The following is a 19,107-nucleotide window of genomic DNA, read 5'->3' on the forward strand; positions in this document are numbered from 1 at the left end:
CCGGGACTACAAGAGTAATGCTTTCGTTTTAGTCAATTTGTACCCCAAGTTTTACGTTTATGGTTTAGTTACTGTTCTCTTGTGCTCTTGTCATAGTATTGCTTTGTTCCACTTTGGATAGTTATATGTGAACACTGGATTGTCCACTGTCCCTTAGATTACAAGATGCACCTTTTAATATCCATTCTCCTTGTAGTGTACAGAGTAATATTGTTACATGTGGATGTTATCTACCATAAATCTTATTACGATGGATGGAAATGTTGTGCATCATCCTTTAGATGCATGTAGAAAGTGCTACAAGCACAAAAGTGACACTGGTTGGCACCTCAGGTGTAATTGAAAGTCTACTCATCAAGGGATTGCCATAAAGCCCATTCACAGATCTGTGATTTTCCATACTGGGATAAGTTTGTGATTTGGGCATCAAATGGGCATCAAAAATATCTAAACAGAGAAATAAGCAGCAAATGTTGACAACTGATGGAACCTCAGTCAGGCTGATGAAATTATCACTGAACAAAATCCCTTAAATATATGATAAACCTATTAGCTCAAATGGTAGAGCGCTATGCAAATGCATAGGGGATGTAGGTTCAATTTCTACATAGGTTATCTCTATAAAAAAAATTAAAAAAAAAAAATAAATTCGTACTAAATTATATGAGCAAAAAAATGGTTTGAAATGATTTGTAACTATATAAACTTTGTTACAAATAAACTCTCATACAAACTTGTGTCTCCACATTACATAAATGAACCTACGTGGGATTCGAACCCACATCTTTTGTGCATTTGCACAATGCTCTACCCTTGAGCTAGTAGGCTAACGTATTTAACACATTCAAACACACTTACAAATGAGCATTAATTTGACAAAATGAGCAAGAATCATTTGCTCATTTGACAAATGAGCATTAAATAGTTTGCTCATTTGACAAAGGAGCATTGAATTTTTTTGCTCATTTGACTAATGAGCAAAAATGTAATTGCTCATTTTGACAAATTATTTGCTTATTTTTGACAAATTAGTAAAGAGTAAATATTAATTTTTGACAAAATGAGCCAAAATTACCTGCTCATTTGACAAATGAGCATTAAATAGTTTGCTCATTTGATAAATGAGCAAAGAATTGTTTTGCAAGTTTATAACCTGTAATAGTGAGTATCTTTTGTATTGCTTTCCCAATAGCCAAAAGAAATAAATTTCATTAACCACTCAAAATTTTCAAACTCTACATTTTCACACTACTCTACATACTAATTGAGTGTAATTTGCTCATTTCTTTACTCATTTGTGAAATGGGCAACCATTAGTTTGCTTATTTGTCAAATAAGCAATTAATTAGTTACTCATTTGTAAAATAAGCAAACATTTCTTTGATCATTTGAAAAATGAGCAATCGATTTTTTGCTCATTTAGCAAATGAGCGAATAATTAGTTGCTAATCTAACAAATGAGCAAAAACTTAGTTGCTCATTTGTCAAATGAGCAAATGATTAGTTGCTCATTTGTCAAATGAGCAAACATTTCTTTATCATTCATTAAATCAACAAGCATTTCTTTGCTCATTTGTGAAATGAGCAACCATTAGTTTGCTCATTTGTCAAATAAGCAAATAATTAGTTACTCATTTGTAAAATAAGCAAACATTTCTTTTATCATTTGGGAAATGAGCAATCAAATTTTTGACCATTTGGAAAATGAGCAATCAATTTTTTACTCATTTAGAAAATGAGCAAATAGTTAGTTGCTCATTTGTCAAATGCGCATATAATTAGTTGCTCATTTGTTAAATGAGCAAATAGTTAGTTGCTCATTTGTCAAATGAGCAAACATTTCTTTAATCATTCATTAAATCAACAAGTATTTCTTTGCTCATTTCATCAACATGAGCAATCAACAAAGCAGAGTATCATCCACATTCATTCAAAAATCTCAATAATAACACAATGGAGTTATAGGAAGCCGACTCACAGTTTCGCCACATAAGTTCATGTAGGTCTGAGGTTGTTTGTCCACCTGCCTCCATTAGCACAGATTGGTAAATGCACATGGATATCTATCCTCTTGTATGGGATTTTAGCTAATTTGGACACATCCTCTTTGATGTTGGGAAATGTTGAGGATCCTCAAGGGAAAGAGGATGCTCAACAATCCTCATCTGGTGAAGGATTCACCACCTTGTCTTTTGTGCCAAGAGGATGTAGCAAAACAACAAAAACTCACCATTTGCAGCAATTTAGAACAAAAAACAACAACGTGTTATTAAATAAAAAGAAAAAGCACATGTATGTTCATACACTAACGACAAGCAATAAAAAGGCAAAGATATGGTGTGAGAGCAGCATATATATGTTGTGTTATGAAAAGAAATCAAGATAGCAGCAAGCTGATAGAATTACGATTTCTTATAGTAGCAACATCTACTAGGATTAGGAAGCAACCAAAAAGTACTCATAGACAAAACATAGGATAGCTGTAATAATTTTGGCTTTCCTTACATCGGCAAGAATTAAGTCTATCTGTATAAGACTTATTAGAAGCTGCTTAACTTAGTAATTAGTACTAGCAATTTGATGAGACACTAAAGAGTAGTTGCATCGATAATACTCATCAGAGCATGGTCTGTTAAAAAAGTAGTAGGTTACTGTATTCTAAAAGTAGGAAATATCTCTGTCATTGCATATTTATTGCAAACATTAGACCTCTTCTTGATTGGAGTTTTGATCTCATTGGAATACGTTGATGCTAACATAATCACAAACATTTAACTTGATTTATCAAAGCCATCTTTGATAATGATCTAATATGACCTGGGACAAGTTTGCCAGCAATATTTTTGAACCAAACATAGATTGGTCGAGAAGTGAGCTCTTACCAATCATTGGTAATAATTATTGAAGGGAAGAGTTTTTCTATGATTGTGAACCACAATCGACTTTAGGAAGCATTGGTTATACGTTTTTATCAGTACTACTCAATTTACTCTCAATGTAAGAACTCTCACTAGAGAGGCTTGCTTACATTATGAGGTTTTTCCCTTATCTTAGGCCTTAGGGATCATTTACCTTGCCTTAAGTGTCTGTTTTTTATGATTCAGTCATTATTGAGCTTTAGTACTGTATAATGGTAGCCTTTGGGAATGAAATGAAGGACCGGAGGTATTAACAGCCGAGAAAAATCAAAATTTAGCTAGAAAAGGGTAAGACTTGGAGGGGATGATTTGACCATTATACACTTATTTTGATCATGAACTAGATTTTGATCCTCTAAGAGGAAGAAATACATAGACAAAATTTTGCACTTAAATACATGGCCGCAGGAAACATTGTATAGTTATATGTACTCGACAGGCAACGAAGAGCTCGTACATTTTAAAAGCTCATCCTTTCAATCAATTTTTTGCAATTATACTCAGATTTAGAGCTCTGAAATATTCACATTCAGATCCAACACCAGAAAACAAAAACACAAAAAACAAAAATGAAAGAAAACTGAAAAATAAATTCAGTGAGGCATTTCGTCGAATACCTTGTAAGCAGTCACAATTCTCAGCTTCTTGGCTGGACGTTGGTCTTTGCGGGTGGGATTATGTGTGAGTTTGGAGGAGGGTGGTGCCGTGGTCAGCAGTGGATACTGATCGAAAGAACGAGGTGAGGAGGTTTTCAAAATTTTGAGTGGGTCTCCTACGGTTTCGGCTTCAGTACATTCGACTTTAGGGACTGAAATCTCCATTGGAGAGCTCATTTTCTTGAAATTGGGGTTTCTGCAACGAGTTGATTTAGATTGATGAACACGACGAAATCGTATTCTTCGTGATGATGCAGAGTATAGAAGAGAGAGAAATGAGTGGAATTGCATGAAAAAGGATGAACATTTGATTGGAAATTGATGATTCCAGAACAATCTACTCCAACTCCCACCGTTGCCTCTGAATCAGATGCTTCCAGCTATAAATGATATGTAATTGATCCAACGGTTATAATGAGGCCTCACATATAATATGGTTCTCACATAAGGGATGTGGTCTCATATGATCCCACACACACACACACACATATATATATATATATATATATATATATATATATATATATATATATATATATATATATATATATATATATATATATATATATATATATATATATACATATATATATATATGTGTGTTTAGGGATCCGGTAAGAACCCCTCCTTATATAAGAACCCTATTTATATAAGAACTAATATTAATCGTAGGATTAGATTGATATGAACGGCCACGATTAAAACAAATCACAAACCCTCAAACTCAAACAACTTTCACTTTCTCTCTTCTCAATCTAAACGTTTGTGAGTTTCTCTCTCCTCAATCTAAACGTTTGTGAGTTTCTCTCTCCTCAAAAGCGCCAGATGCAGTTCTGAGCTTTCTCCTCCATTTAAACAACTTCTGAGGTAATGTTTTTTAATCAATGAAGTTTTTTAATCAATGAATATCAATTTTGCTAATTATTTGTGTTAGTATAGTTAATCTAGGGTTTTACCATTGCTAAAATTGTGCTATTGGCTTGTTTATTTAGGGTTTTCAGATGTAATCGCCTTCAATTTATTGCTTGAATGTTATTACTCGATTACTCATTACTGCTCGATTTTCTTCTGCTCGAATTGCTTACAATCCTGACCTTTTGGTTGAAGACAAACCCTTGGCTGTCTGAGTACTCATTGTTTTAGTTCATTGCTTTCTCGTATGCCTTTTAGATATTAGATTAGATATATATATCAGCTTTTGTATAGTTATTGTTTGTTTTTGTATTGATTGTCTGTATGTGTATGAATGCTTGTGGGTTGATTAGAGTTGATGATGATACTTTATATTATCTTAGCGGATTTCAGTGAGGTCATTGATCTATGATCTGATTGTTACACACACTGAAGCTCTTATCACTACAGTAGGTGTGTTTGCTTTGTGTATTTCATTATTGTGTATGTATGTATGTTGCTATGACGATATTGGAACATGGGAGTGTTCTTTGGGCAGTGGACAGGATCTATTGGTCTTGCCATGAGCCTTTTTTTATTAACGACTTCTCCTTCCACCGAGCATTAGTCACGAATCTTTCATTTGGTTGTTGATGATACTCCCTCGTTAGTTGCTCCACTTTTTATTTTCGGCCGTATTTGAGTATTGAAATAGATTAAGTAATTAAAACCAGATGGAATATTAAAATTTTATGTTCTGAATTCTAATTTGATAATTAGATTGGTCTTTTGTGAAAAAACGTGAAAAAAATGTAGCACATGATATGGCTTACTTCTAACCTCGGGAGCTTGGCAACGATTGTGGAACGATGTAAAAAATTTAGAACATAGGGAAAAAAAAACTTATTTACAACATATATAGAAAAAAAAAAAAAAAAACTTTAGAACATAAGTAGACTAAATTTAGAACATAGGAAAAAAAAAATATTTAGAACATAGGTAAAGGAATATTTAGAACATTGGAAAAAAAAAAAACTTTATAACATAGGTAGAAAAAATTTAGAACATAGGTTGAAAAAATTTAGAACATAGGAAAAAAAACTTTAGAACATAAGTAGACTAAATTTAGAACATAGGAAAATAAAATTTAAAACATTGGTAAAAGAATATTTAGAACATTAAATAAAAATAATTTAGGACATAGGCAGTAAAAATTTAGAACATAGGAAAAAAAAACTTTAGAATATAAGTAGACTGAATTTAGAATATAGGCAAAAGAATTTATAATATAGGTAAAAGAATATTTAGAACATAGGAAAAAAAAAATTTAGAACATTAATATTTTGTCATGTACTGCCAGCACAGAAATACTCCTTGCCACTCTTTAGTGGATCGTAAAATTCTTTGTCTTTTCCTCATTACACTTTACTGCTGCTGTTGATCTTGTTTCTTGCTCTTTTGTTTGTGCCTCCTCTCGTATACCCGAATAGGTGGTTTCTGGTGTGCGTCGACTCGTTCCATAGCAATATTCTGTTAAACAATTTCTATGTTCTAATTTTAGAACATTTACAATAAGTTTTAGAACAAATTCGGTAAATTTTAGAATATATGCTAAAACCTATTAGCTCAATTGGCAGAGCACTATGCAAATGCATAGAAGATGTAGGTTCGATTCCTACATAAGTTAACTCTAAAAATAACTTTAAAAGGAAAATTAAATTAGCTCTAAGTTATATTTTGTACAAGAATAAATTGGTTGATATGATTAACGACTATGGAAATTTTGTTACAAACTTAACTCACATACAAACTCTTGTCTCCACACTATGAAAATGAACCTACGTGGGATTCTAAATTATTTTTCATATGTTCTAAATTTTTTTTCCTATCTATATTATTTTTTCAGCTTATGTTCTAAATTTTTTCCTATGTTCTAAATTATTTTTTCAGCTTATGTTCTAAATTATTTTTTCAACTTATGTTTTAAATTTTTTTCCTATGCTCTATATTATTTTTCCTATGTTCTAAATGTTTGTTTGCTTATGTTCTAAATTTTTCCTATGTTCTAAATTTTTTTCCTATATTCTAAATTTTTTTATTATGTTCTAAATTTTTCTTATGTTCTAAATTTTTTTCCAATGTTCTAAATTTTTTCCTACGTTCTAATTTTTTTCCTATGTTCTATATTATTTATTATTATAAAATTTTTTCTACCTATATTCTAAATTTTTTTCCTATATTCTACAAAAGAACCTAAGTGGGATTCGAACCCACATCTTATGTGCATTTGCACAACGCTCTCCCGTTGAGCTTGTAGGCTAATGTATATAAAAGCTTTAAACTACAAATATTACTAAAAACTAAATTAAAAAAAAAATCTCAGAAGTAAATTATGCATAAGCAAGTTACGACAAAAAAATAGAAATGACTAGCTAAACATATGCAATGATATTTTAGAACATATGCAATAAAAGTTTGAACATAAGCACTAAATTAAATCACTAATTATTTAAAACATAATACCCGTGACATAATTCGAAAAAAAAAATTCGAAAAAAAAAAATGACCAAGGGTTGAGGGAATGAACAGTCTAAAAAATTAGAGCACATCCATATGGCTTGGGGGTATGTATACTCTGTTATGTATAAACAATAATTGCAAAAAATGACCTATCAAGTCAGTTGGCATATGAAAATAAAAAAAGTGAGCTATTGCTAGCAGCATAACTTATTTCCAGAAAATGGTTTGTATCACAAATTGACTAAAGTCTACTCTAGCTAGAATAATATGAATCTGTAGAATATATATCCAGTTCTGTCCCAAGATTCAGCTGGTAGGTTGACATTTTAATTTAACTAATCAGCTACAACAACCTACAAAATACAACATTGAAGCAAGATTATAGCTGTAAATGGAAATGCTTCTTCTGAATTTTGGTGATGACAATAGGATCAAAATTCAAAAAGTTCAGTAACCACTTTGACATGATAATAGATATCTAACACAGAGCACCCCTCACTTTTGGCCATTAGGAAACTTGTCATATCATTGCATTTTGTGAGCAAGCAAACATTATTGTTCAGTAAAAGACGAAAGAATAATTTGCTCTGTGCTGAGTACTGACTGCATTGCTGCAGAAAGGTCTGTTATTTACTTATTTATGCTTCAAGTTCGAAAAAAAAAATTCTGGAAAAAAAATTCGAAAATTAAAACAAACAAATTGAAAATTAAAACGAAGAAATCTAAAGATATAAACTCTAAATTGATGAAAGTAAAAACAAAAATAAGGAAAATCGCAAAAAAAAAAAAAAATAAATAAATAAATAAAAACAGAAAAATCGAAAAAAAAACCTAGAAAAATCGCAAAAAAAAAAAAAAAAAAAAAAAAAAATGAAAATAAAACGAAGAAATCTAAAGATGTAAACTCTAAATATATAAAGAAAGTACAAACAAAATAAGGAAAATCGCAAAAAAAAAAAAAAAAAAAAAAGAAGAAGAAAAAGAAGAAAAATGGAAACAAAAAATCGCATGCAAAATCTGAAAAGAAATCTAGAAAAAAATCGAAAAAACAAGGAATAAAATGAAATCTGAATATTTTAAGAATTGATAAACTTACCAGAGTTTCGAATTCGTTGATGAAGATTAGGTACTTTTGAGTTTTGAGGAGAGAGTACATGTTGAGGAGGAGAGAAGGAATTGTCTTCAAATTTAGGGTATTTTGTTAGAAAGGTAATAAAAAAATAGTACACAATCAGAAATGCTATTACTAAGGGATGATTTTAGATAGTTAGATCAAAACTAATAAATGGCTGATATTGGTTCTTATTAAGATTGGGTTCTTATATAGAGGAGGGTTCTTACATGAGTCTTCCTCTATATATATATTGATTGAATTTTTTGAGATAGAATAATAATATTTTTGAATTAAACTATTTCCCTTTGGTTTATTTATTTATCTTCTAACTTTTTGAGATTTTTTTACTTGAAATCTTGACTAAGCTTATTGGGTATGGAGTACCATGATCTATACTTAGAGTTGTCAATTCGGGTAAATGGGTTGGGTTTGGGTCGGGTCAACTTGGGTTAATGTCGTAGTCTATACGGGTCGGGTTCAGATGGGTCATGCTTGAGTCGGGTCATACATCTTATAGGATTTGGGACGGGTTTAGGTTGGGTCAATAACAGGTCGGGTTACATTCGGGTCGGGTGAATAATAGGTCGGATTTAATTCGGGTTTTCACGGGTTAAAACGAGTTAGGGTCATTCTCGGGTTCGAGTCGGGTTTGGTACAAGTCAATAATTTGGGGGTTATAATAAGGTCAGGTCATTCTCGGGTTTGGTTCAGGTCAATAATTTACGGGTTATAATCAGGTCGGGTCATTTTCAAGTTGGGTCATTCTCGGTTTGAGTCGGGTTCGGTTCAAGTCAATAATTACGGGTTATAATCAGGTCGAGTCAATAATAATTTGGGGATGATGCTTCTTTCTTTTGCTGGACCGACTTGGTCTCCCTACATCCAAGACAAAATACTTTGATCAATATATATTAACATAGAATCGCTTTAGCCCTACGAAGTTACGACTTTACGAGCAACTTAGACTATATTTAGCATATATTGTCTAATTATTGTATATATCTTTTTTTAGCTAGTCAATATCTACAATAATAAAGATATATACAATAATTAGAGAATATATGCTAAATATATTCTAACAATTGGAAATGAGCAAATAGTTATAATTAGTCTATGTAAGGAGTCGTATGTATTGAACTATTGACTCTTGAACTTATCATAGTAACTCGTTTGCCCAAGCACACAACTACACAAGTGACGACGTAACTATATAACTATATATTAATAAGGGGGTCTAAATTGAATTTAAGGTGATTTGAAATCGGGTCAGGTCAATAACAAGTTAGGTTGAGTTCGAAATGGGTTAGGAACAATTCGGGTTGAATTGAATTTGGGTAGGGTCAATAACAAGTCGTGTTGATTTCGGGTCAGGTTAGTAACAAGTCGGGTTAAATTCGGATCGGGTTAATAACAAGTTGGGTTAAATTCAGGTTTTGACGGGTTAAAACGGGTTTGGGTCAATCTCGGTTCAGGTGAATAATTTACGGGTTATATTTGGGTCGGGTCATCTCCAGGTCGGTTCATGTTCGGGTTCGGGTCTCAAATACTCGGGTTAACTCGGGTCTAGGGTTGGTTTCAGGTCGGGTCATATCAGGTTTGGGTCACCATTTTTCCGGGTCCAAACAGGCCAGTTAATAATCGGGTTCGAATAAATTTTTCGGATCGAGTCAGCTTTTATTAGCTTTATCTATAGTACTCCAGGAGTATATATGTAATATAATACTAACTCAGGGAATAATTTAGGTTGAGTTTAAAAAAAAAAAAAAAAAAAAAAAAAAAGATAATTTCAGTTAATGATAATATGAAGATAATTTTGAAAAATAAAAGAAGATAATTTATTTTGGAAAATATTTTGTCCCAACAAATTGCATAATCCGTAACTATTATTACGGAGTACTAATAATAATTCAGAGTATTCCATAAATATTTATGCCAAAATTTGGAAAGAACTTGATCTACAAGAATTACCAAAAAAACTAATTCAATCCTTAACATCCAAGGAAATAATTACACCGACAAAAAAAACCTTATAAACCCCCTCACTTTCATTATTTTTGTCCACAATTTTAACTCAATTTCTTGCCTTAAACTCTCCTTCATTGAAACATAATTAAGCCAACGTAACAACTAACAACAATGTCTACCTCTACACCATCAATGGAGTCTTCCTCTCCTACATCGACCCCGGCAGATACAAATCGTTACCGTCCTAACCAAGAAAGTCGGAGTACGTATGCGTACCCTGATTACGATTGGATTCCTGTCCTCGACTTACCACCTTCAAATTCGAATAATAATGTCAACCAAACTCAAACTCAAACTCAAAGTCAAAGTGTACCTCATAATCAATATTATTCAAGTACTGTCTACCAATTTCAACCGTCGCCTACTGCTGTTCTGGCTTCACAACTCTACATCCTACAACCCGCTCCCGCTATGATGTATATTCCTCGAGTTGATGAGTACTGCTGTTGCTGTGACACGTCAAGGATGGTATTCAAGACTTGGGATTAAATCGATTTAATTAATTGAATTATGTATGTTTAAATGATAATGTTACAATTTATTTCCTTTTATTATGTCACGTATGTAATACTATTATAAATAATTCAAGATCGATATGATCTTGATCTTTTATGTTCGTTTGATTATGAAAATTCATAAATATAAATACACGTTTCATTTTCTTTGGAACAAGTTCACGTGGAGTTCTTAATATATAATCGTAACTTAATATTGATTTTGGGTATATGATGTTAAGGGCTAAGCATATAATAAGTAATTAATTTGTGCCAGTTTGGTTATCTTGAAATACAATTTGTGCTAGTTATTATAATTTGAAAAGTAATTAATGCATCATTCTACCGGTAATCTAGCTCAATTGAATCGTTCCGTCTTCGGCTTATATGAAGTAAAACTTGATTTTTTTTTTTTTTTAAAAAAAAAAATTCGAAGTTGGTATCCATTCGCACAGGTAAGTTTGTTGACTATGCTCGCTTGTTTTCTTTTAAAATAATTATACGAAGTAAAAATAATAAAGAAATCGTCATTATTTTAAAGTACTTAATATTATTACAAAGTATAAGACAATTTTTGTTACAATAATTCCTCAAATACTAATTTATTATTATGATACTTTTCAATGTAAACAAGTGCAACGATTAATAATCTAGCTAGCTTTACATGAATGTTATAGTAAACCAACAGTAATAACAGTACAATCTATATCATATATGCATTTATAGCAAACAAATGAACATATACATGATTAAAATAATTATATTATAGAACCACTTATAAAATCAACTTCTTTTTTTTTTTTTTTTCCTCTCATCTTATCTTCTTTTATTGCAACAGTAGCTCATTAGCCTAATTTAGAAGTAGGGAGGCTCAATGACTTCCAGGTATAGGGATATAACTTCTACTACTCGAGGATGATGGCCTTGAAGGTCGATTTTTAGGCTTGACATCCGATATCACAAGAGTAGCCTCCTCTTCTTTCCATTTGTTTTCCACAACGTCACTGTCAACGTTGTGGTTTAGCAACCTACCGTTTACAGACTCTATAAGAAAGATAAAGCTCAGAAACTAAATCAAGATCATCCACGATTTAACGATCTTATTATAAGTAAGACTCATTTTTTGAAGCTTGGTTTGTTATAACGTAATATAATGTAGGCTTGTTATGTATTTCGTATATGTTTGAGATTAGGTAACAAAAAGCATAAGATTTATTTAATACATGCATAGGTTATATATATATATATATATATATATATATATATATATATATATATATATATATATATATATATATATATATATATATATATATATATATGCATGTTTTCAACTAACTTGCGCGTAGGGTAAAGAGGAGGTCGGTCTTTGATTTTGAAAATCCTGTATTTTGATTTTTTCAATGCATATGGTAAATGAAGAAGAATTGAAATTTTGAATAGAACAAGATATTGAATTTTTGTCATGAAAAAAAGTGATAGTCCAATGAAGTAAATTATATGCAAAGCCAAAAAACCAAAAATCGAAAACCATAAATTTGGTTTTTACAAATCTATTGCCAGTTTTCAAAATTATCATGATTTAAATAGGTTTGACCAACTTTGATTCTCACATAATCTGCTTGGCTGGTCATTGTAACATAATGTGCTTGGTTTGACCAATGAAGTAATGTTTCTCACATAATCTGCTTGGCTTGTCATTCTAACAATGGTCTCTCACATAGGAAAATGTTTCGCAAAACTAGTAACAATGAAGAATATTAAACATAACTAATGAAGCTGAGCACTCTTTTTTGGGTGTAGTGACTGTAGCCTAAGGTCATCTATTAAACATTTACACAGTGCAGGCAGCACAAAAAATGCAACAGAGACACAGATTATCAGGTGTATTCTGGAGCATGAAACCGCCAAGCAAATTATCAATACGAAGTGTGACATATGAATACAAGGATCCTGTGCACGGGGCAATCCTTAATTTTTATCCTAAGTTATGCTATCGCATTAGCTCACATGCGCCCACAAGCATGCTGCAATAGATGAGGAATCCCTAACTTCTGTTTTTCTTCCTTTTTGTCGAACAGAGAGCAGCTCCAGCCACGCTTATAATTTTCAAAACTTCATGATATAACTACCTCGTATTCAGACACGATGAATATATGAAAGCATTCATTTTTCTGTCAGAACTGAATATTATCAACCTGATTTATCAGAAAACCATGGATTCTAGTATCATTCAAGATACTGAGAGAACCAACAACAGAGATGATCCATGTACACTCAGGGTTATCATCTAGCATTTCTCCGCGGCCTGGAGGGTCTATCATGATCAGACCAATCATTATCTGACTCATTAGACCTCTGTCTTCCATGTCCTGCAGATGTTTTAGACCTCTGTCTCCCGCTCCTGTTTTGTTGCCCACGTCCATTGTCAAATGAACCCCTCCGACTATCACGAAAACCCCCCCTCATACTTGAACTCCCACGTTCATTATCAAATGAATCCCTCCGACTACCACCAGGGCCTCCCCTCATACTCGAACCCCCACGTTCACTGTCATACGAACCCCTCCGTCCACCTCGAGAGTTTCCCCTCATACTTGAATTCCCACGTTCACTGTCAAACGAATCCCTCTGTCTACCACGAGAGCCTCCCCTCATACTCGAATTCCCACGTTCACTGTCAAACGAATCCCTCTGTCTACCACGAGAGCCTCCCCTCATACTCGAACCCCCATGTTCACTGTCAAACGAATCCCTCTGTCTACCACGAGAGCCTCCACTCATACTTGAACCCTCAAATGAATCCCTTTGTCTACCACGGAAACCTCCCCTCATACTCGAATTCCCACGTACATTTTCAAATGAGTCCCTGTGACTACCACGAGAGCCTCTACCATATTCATGATCAAAATCATTGCCCTTTACAAAACTTCCATTAAACCCACTACGGTTTCTGGTTTGGTTATAATTCTCATCGTGTTCAAGGCCACTCTCATCGGAATCATAATGGCTCTCCCTACGCTGTCTAGATGAGAATCTTTCTTCAATATCATCATCGGTCCCAAAAACAAGCTTATCATCATCTTCATCAGAGTCAAAACTCATTCGTTTTGATGAGCCACGTGAAGCTTTATTTCTACGACCAGAATCAGCAACGTGACTTGATTTCCACTTAGGGTGAACTGGAAGGTCCTTATCTGAATCAAAATCTATATCATCCCCTGAATCAGATACAGATACTTGTTGATTAAAAGACTTGGATGACTTGGAATAGGAACTAGATCTTGGTCTGCTAAATCCTGGAATGTCATCTTCTTCAGCATCAGAATAGCCTTCATTTTCCACATCAGAAAAGCGAAGAGGTGAAGCTTCCTGGTTCTGATTTCTGTTTTGATTATCTACTTCATAGCTATCAATGTCATCGTCCTCGTCGTCAAAATCATCAAAGCCAATACTGTGTTTTGCTTGCACAGGCATTGGAGGATCTTTCTCCTGAAACCTTGGGGCTCTGCTGAACCCATATTGGTTGTCCTGAGGCCTATTGAAGTTACCATTTTCCGGCGGATTATCCAGATGATGATCTTCATTCATTGCACGAGCATCTGCATACTCAAAAGCTGCGACATCTGCCCCATCTGATTCATCATCATCAAAGTCAAAGTTCCAGGCATTGGAAAGTTGCTCCCTATCCGGAGCTCTTTCCATTCTTGTAACTGGTCTCTGCGGCCTGCTTTGCATCTGATTCTCCATGTATTCATCAGGTGGCCGCTTATGTTCGCAGTTGAAACAAGTCATATTTCTTCTGTAGTTCAGAAAGTTGCATCTGCCAACAGATAGTTGTAGTTTACACAACAGCGTCAGAGAAATAATAAACATACATTCAAAGGGATCAAGGAATAAGAAGACAAAGGTAAAATTCGAAGCAGAGGATTGACTACTCTTCTGAGGATCGGGTCACAAATCAATGAGCAAATATACAGATTGTAGATGCTGTAGTTGGTGTCCCTTAACAAGTACAATTAAGAGTTGTTAACCAAGAATTGATGTAGAGTTTGTAGACATCTAACAACAGGATATTCCATTATTCTTTCTGTCTAATGTTCAATACCATTAAGTGTTTTTTTCTTCTTTTTGAGGAGGGGGGGGGGGGTATTATAGAGAATTCTTGGCCTGGGTCTCTAACACCATAGATTTGATTTTATTTTATAAATCTCTAAAGAACTACAGGGCCTCTAACCATGGAGGGGAGGAGACTAAGCTGAGGACAATCTGGAGGATGAATTCAGAACATGGTAAACTAATTACTTGTCTCATTAGCTTGAGGCAGATTATTTCATGAGAGTAAAGGGGGAGAAAAAGAATTAAAATCAATAGCAATAATCCATGTCACTATTACTAGAATTCACCAAATATAGGAACCAAAAGGCCAATATAAGGCAGGAACTCACTGGGGGCATTCCCATTCTCCTGGCTGCAGCTGCCTCTTGGGACGATTCGCATCACATTGCAGGCAAACATTATTCTTTGCAAAATTCATGAAATTGCACCTGCAGTCAGCAACTACCAGAATTAACAGATCAAAAAAAAAAAAAAAAAAAAAAGAAAAGAAAATTACGGTAAAAAACCAATATACATTGTGGAGGATGCTAAGTCTATCTCAACAAAATCTCAGATTCCCCTTCGACAGGGATTGGAAATTCAAGCAATTCTAAAAACTATCTGTAAATTACTGCATCATGCAGCCAAAAACATAGCAGACAGACAGCCAAATTATTCATCATTTACCTCAGAAATGTCCTATACTCATTTTTTACCCCAAGCCTCATCATTATCTAAGAAATTCTCCTTCTCTCGCTTTAAGAACAACTTATATACACCTACTGACCTACACCTCCATTCCGAAAATTCAACGCATTCATCATACACTTTTTTCTAGGAAAGTTTGGAACAATGAGTGGGTGTGATAAAAAGGTGGATAAACTAAGAGAGATAAACAAACGGTGGGTGGGTGTAAGAAAAAGTGGATAAAGTAACACAGCAGGCCAGTGGGGAAAAGGTGTACTGAGAACTGAAGCATGAATAGTGTAAAATCTCAAGTGATGCATTTAAAAACAAAACAGAGGGAGTATATAGTGTGTAGTAAGAAGGGGTAAGGTAGTAATAATGGCTTGCCAAAATAAAATAAGTTAAAGGTGAGTCGAACTTTTTGAAGCACCCAAACCAGAAAGTGATACATAGAGCAGTGCCCAAATATCAAAGGAAAATTGATATAAGAGAAAAGGTCTACTTTTTGAAGACCACATTCCTAGAACTAAATCATAGTAGGATGTAGAATCATCAAAAGTGACAGTAATCTTCACAAGTTCAGGACACAAGGATAAATAATGACATATAAACTGATACAAACATACAATGCGAGTAAACATAACCCCTTTAACACACAGAACATAATCAAGCAATGAAGAATCAATCTATATGTGAAGAGAGACATACTTTGGACATAACCAGTCCCCCTTTTTCATCTCAATGTCATCACGTCCCACTCGTCTCTTGGGTGGAGGTGGTGGTTGCTTCACCTTCGGTGGGCGCTTCTTGATCACTGGAGGAGGGAGATTGGGATCTATTGGCACTGCACTTAACCTGACAACCTCATGAAGCAATTTACGGACTACTGCTTTCACAGATTTGTGCTTCAACAAAGATTTGTTTTCAACTGATCCATTTATAGGATCAAAGCCATAAGTTAATAAGACACGCATCACATCAATCGTCCTTGCCTCATCTTCCTTATTTGTAACCAAATACGCCCTTTCACATTTGGTTCTCAAATTGCAGGAACTGCAAACCTGAAAAGCACAAAAAAAACCATTGATATAAACACACTATAGAGACAAAAAGCACAAAATTAGTGCAATATATTCTTCTTCTCATCAAGCTTGAGTTTGATGGTGAAAGCACATAGTAAACTCCAAAATTGGCAATTTGCAAGCCTCTCAGCTTATAAGACAAACAAAATCAATATTGTCAAGGGAGCAAAGAAATACATTAAAAATTCTGTTAAAACTTGCAACAGTAGGGTTTGGGGAGGGTAAAATACTAACATGTACACAGTTTTAAGTATCAAGCAACATAACTTAATACATGTACCCAATCAGGCAATCACAAGTTGAATGAAAGAAAAAGACATCAATCCTGGATACAAACTTTGACTTCAATTTCCAAAAGTTTAATGAGAATCAGAGAGGTAAATGCAAACCTCCCAAAGCAGTCAATTCAATGAAGTATGGAGAGCTATGACTTAGCTACAAGTGAAGCAACACTTACATCTCCTTCATCAAGATGAGCATGTTTCCTCAACAGTTTTGCAGAAAAAAACCACCTTTTTGTCTGCACTGGGACATCCAAACCCGACAAATGATTGAATATCCTGTCTCGACAATGACCTGAAATTAATTCCCAGTTTAAATAGAATAAAATGACTCAAGGTAGAAGTCCATAATATTTCTATATAAAACAAACTACCAGCTAAGACCCATTGCAAGATCATAACGGATGATTTAAAAAAATTGACCAAAAGAACAATACAAGAAAATCTTTGACCAAAATCTACACAAGAACACTAATACTGAGAAGGAATATCAGTCTGACATGAAAGGAATAGTGTCTGAATCCTAAAAATAAAACTGACGCTAGCATGGAGCAATAAAACTTGATTCACCTCCCAAAAAATGTAAAGTTCCAAGGAATGCAATGTTGTCAAATTGTCACCTTAAGATAAGTAGATAACTACATTAACTAAGTGAAAACTGACGCCTACTCTTATCAACCAACTCTCTAAAACAAATGAAACTCATTAACGCTCAATCCTCTGAACAAACTAAAGTTCAATCCTTACAATTTCTCAGTGAGCTCATATAGCTCCACATTGTTATTACTATCGATGAAGCAATTTACATTTCCACCAAAGTAAACCCTCTTTACCCAGCCAATTCACAAAAGCAAAACCAATTCACCCCTCCACCAAATTGAGTTCTTCCTTCCACTCCAAATTCCCAGTTTCCCACTATAATTAAACAACTCGATTTTGTTCACGTTTCCATTCTCCATTCTTAAATAATCCATTGATAGCATCAAAAACATTTCTAGCGATCAACTAATTACAAAGACTAATCCTCTAAATTTCTACTCAGCGAAACAAAGGACAAAAATGCAAGTTCTTTCTTTGCTAAATTTCTCTCTTCAGTTCTAATTTTCTATTATAACCAAAAAAAAAAAAAATAGTATAGGAAATCAAACAAGCAACAAGCAATAAGATCAAAACATTTCCTCTCTATAAGTTAATTGGTGGGAAAGGGAGGTTAATAAGATGATCAAGAACAAGTAGAGCAATGAACAACTACCTCAAAATATCGAACCGATCTTTCCCAAAATTAACTATAGCAGCATGAACAGTCTTCCAATCCCTAGTAAAATCAAACCCTTCTTCTTCAGCAAACCCAGAAACATCAACCGAACCCAAACACTCAATCATTTGATCCTCATCTTTCCTCCTATGATCAAAGTAATTCTGCTGCACCAATCTCTCCATCAACGCAACCCATTCCGGCCACGGGTGCGCCAATTCAATCTCTTTCTTCATCAATCCCACCTTCTTCACCTCCTCAACCCCTCCACTCGCCGCAACATCAACACCCCCATCAAAACCCCCATCAAAACCCCTTTCTTCACCCCCATTTGCACCAGAATCACTAAACCCTAACCCTAATTTCTCATTTCCGACATTATTGACACCACCACCATCATCATCAGATTGCTTGAGCTTCTTCTTGGATTCCCGCCAAGCTCGAATTCGTTGAAGAGCATCATCTTTTTCACCGCGCTCCTTTTCGATTTCGTCGATTTTGTCGAAGACGAAGCTTAAACGGGAGGTAAGAGAGGAGGGTTTTGGTGGGTCCGAGGAAGTGGTAGTAGTGTTGGAGTGAGATGGTGGGGAGTGAGAGAAGTGTCGGATGAGAGGAGAGAGAAAATGACGGCGGTGATAATGGTGGTGGTGGCGGAGGAGGAGAGAGAAAGAAGAAGGCGCCATTAAAGGAGGAAGAAGTGTGTGTTGTTAGAGGTGAGTAAAAGCTGTAAAACCCTCCATAAACCCCTAACTTTATAAGCTGTGAAATTGTGAATATTGAATGATTATTATTGGTAGTGACTTTTGAAGAAGAAGAGGTTGAAGGGAGATACTTGGTGTCTTGGTTAGTTATGTTGGGCTTAGTGTTGGAGGGTCATTGCCTTTCCCTCCTTTGTGTTGAGATTTATGATTTATGTATAGGTCTTCGAATAAGGTTGTTTATCTTAGATTCGAATAAATATATACGAGTTTTACATAATTCGAAATTTACATATATGTGATTTGAAAGTGTTTAAAAGATTATGAACATATTTTTCACCCAAAAACATATGTAAATATTTTGTGTGTTAAATTTATATGTCAGTAA

At 34.1% G+C, this 19,107-nt stretch overlaps 1 pseudogene; it reads right to left on the reverse strand.

Moving 5' to 3' along the window:
• Positions 1–12,285: 12,285 nt before the first annotated feature.
• LOC110736900 lies at positions 12,286–18,942 on the reverse strand (annotated as a pseudogene).
• Between the last annotated feature and the right edge of the window lie 165 nt (positions 18,943–19,107).

This window comes from Chenopodium quinoa, unplaced genomic scaffold, assembly GCF_001683475.1.
Source record: "Chenopodium quinoa cultivar QQ74 unplaced genomic scaffold, ASM168347v1, whole genome shotgun sequence".
Taxonomy (NCBI): Eukaryota; Viridiplantae; Streptophyta; class Magnoliopsida; order Caryophyllales; family Amaranthaceae; genus Chenopodium; species Chenopodium quinoa.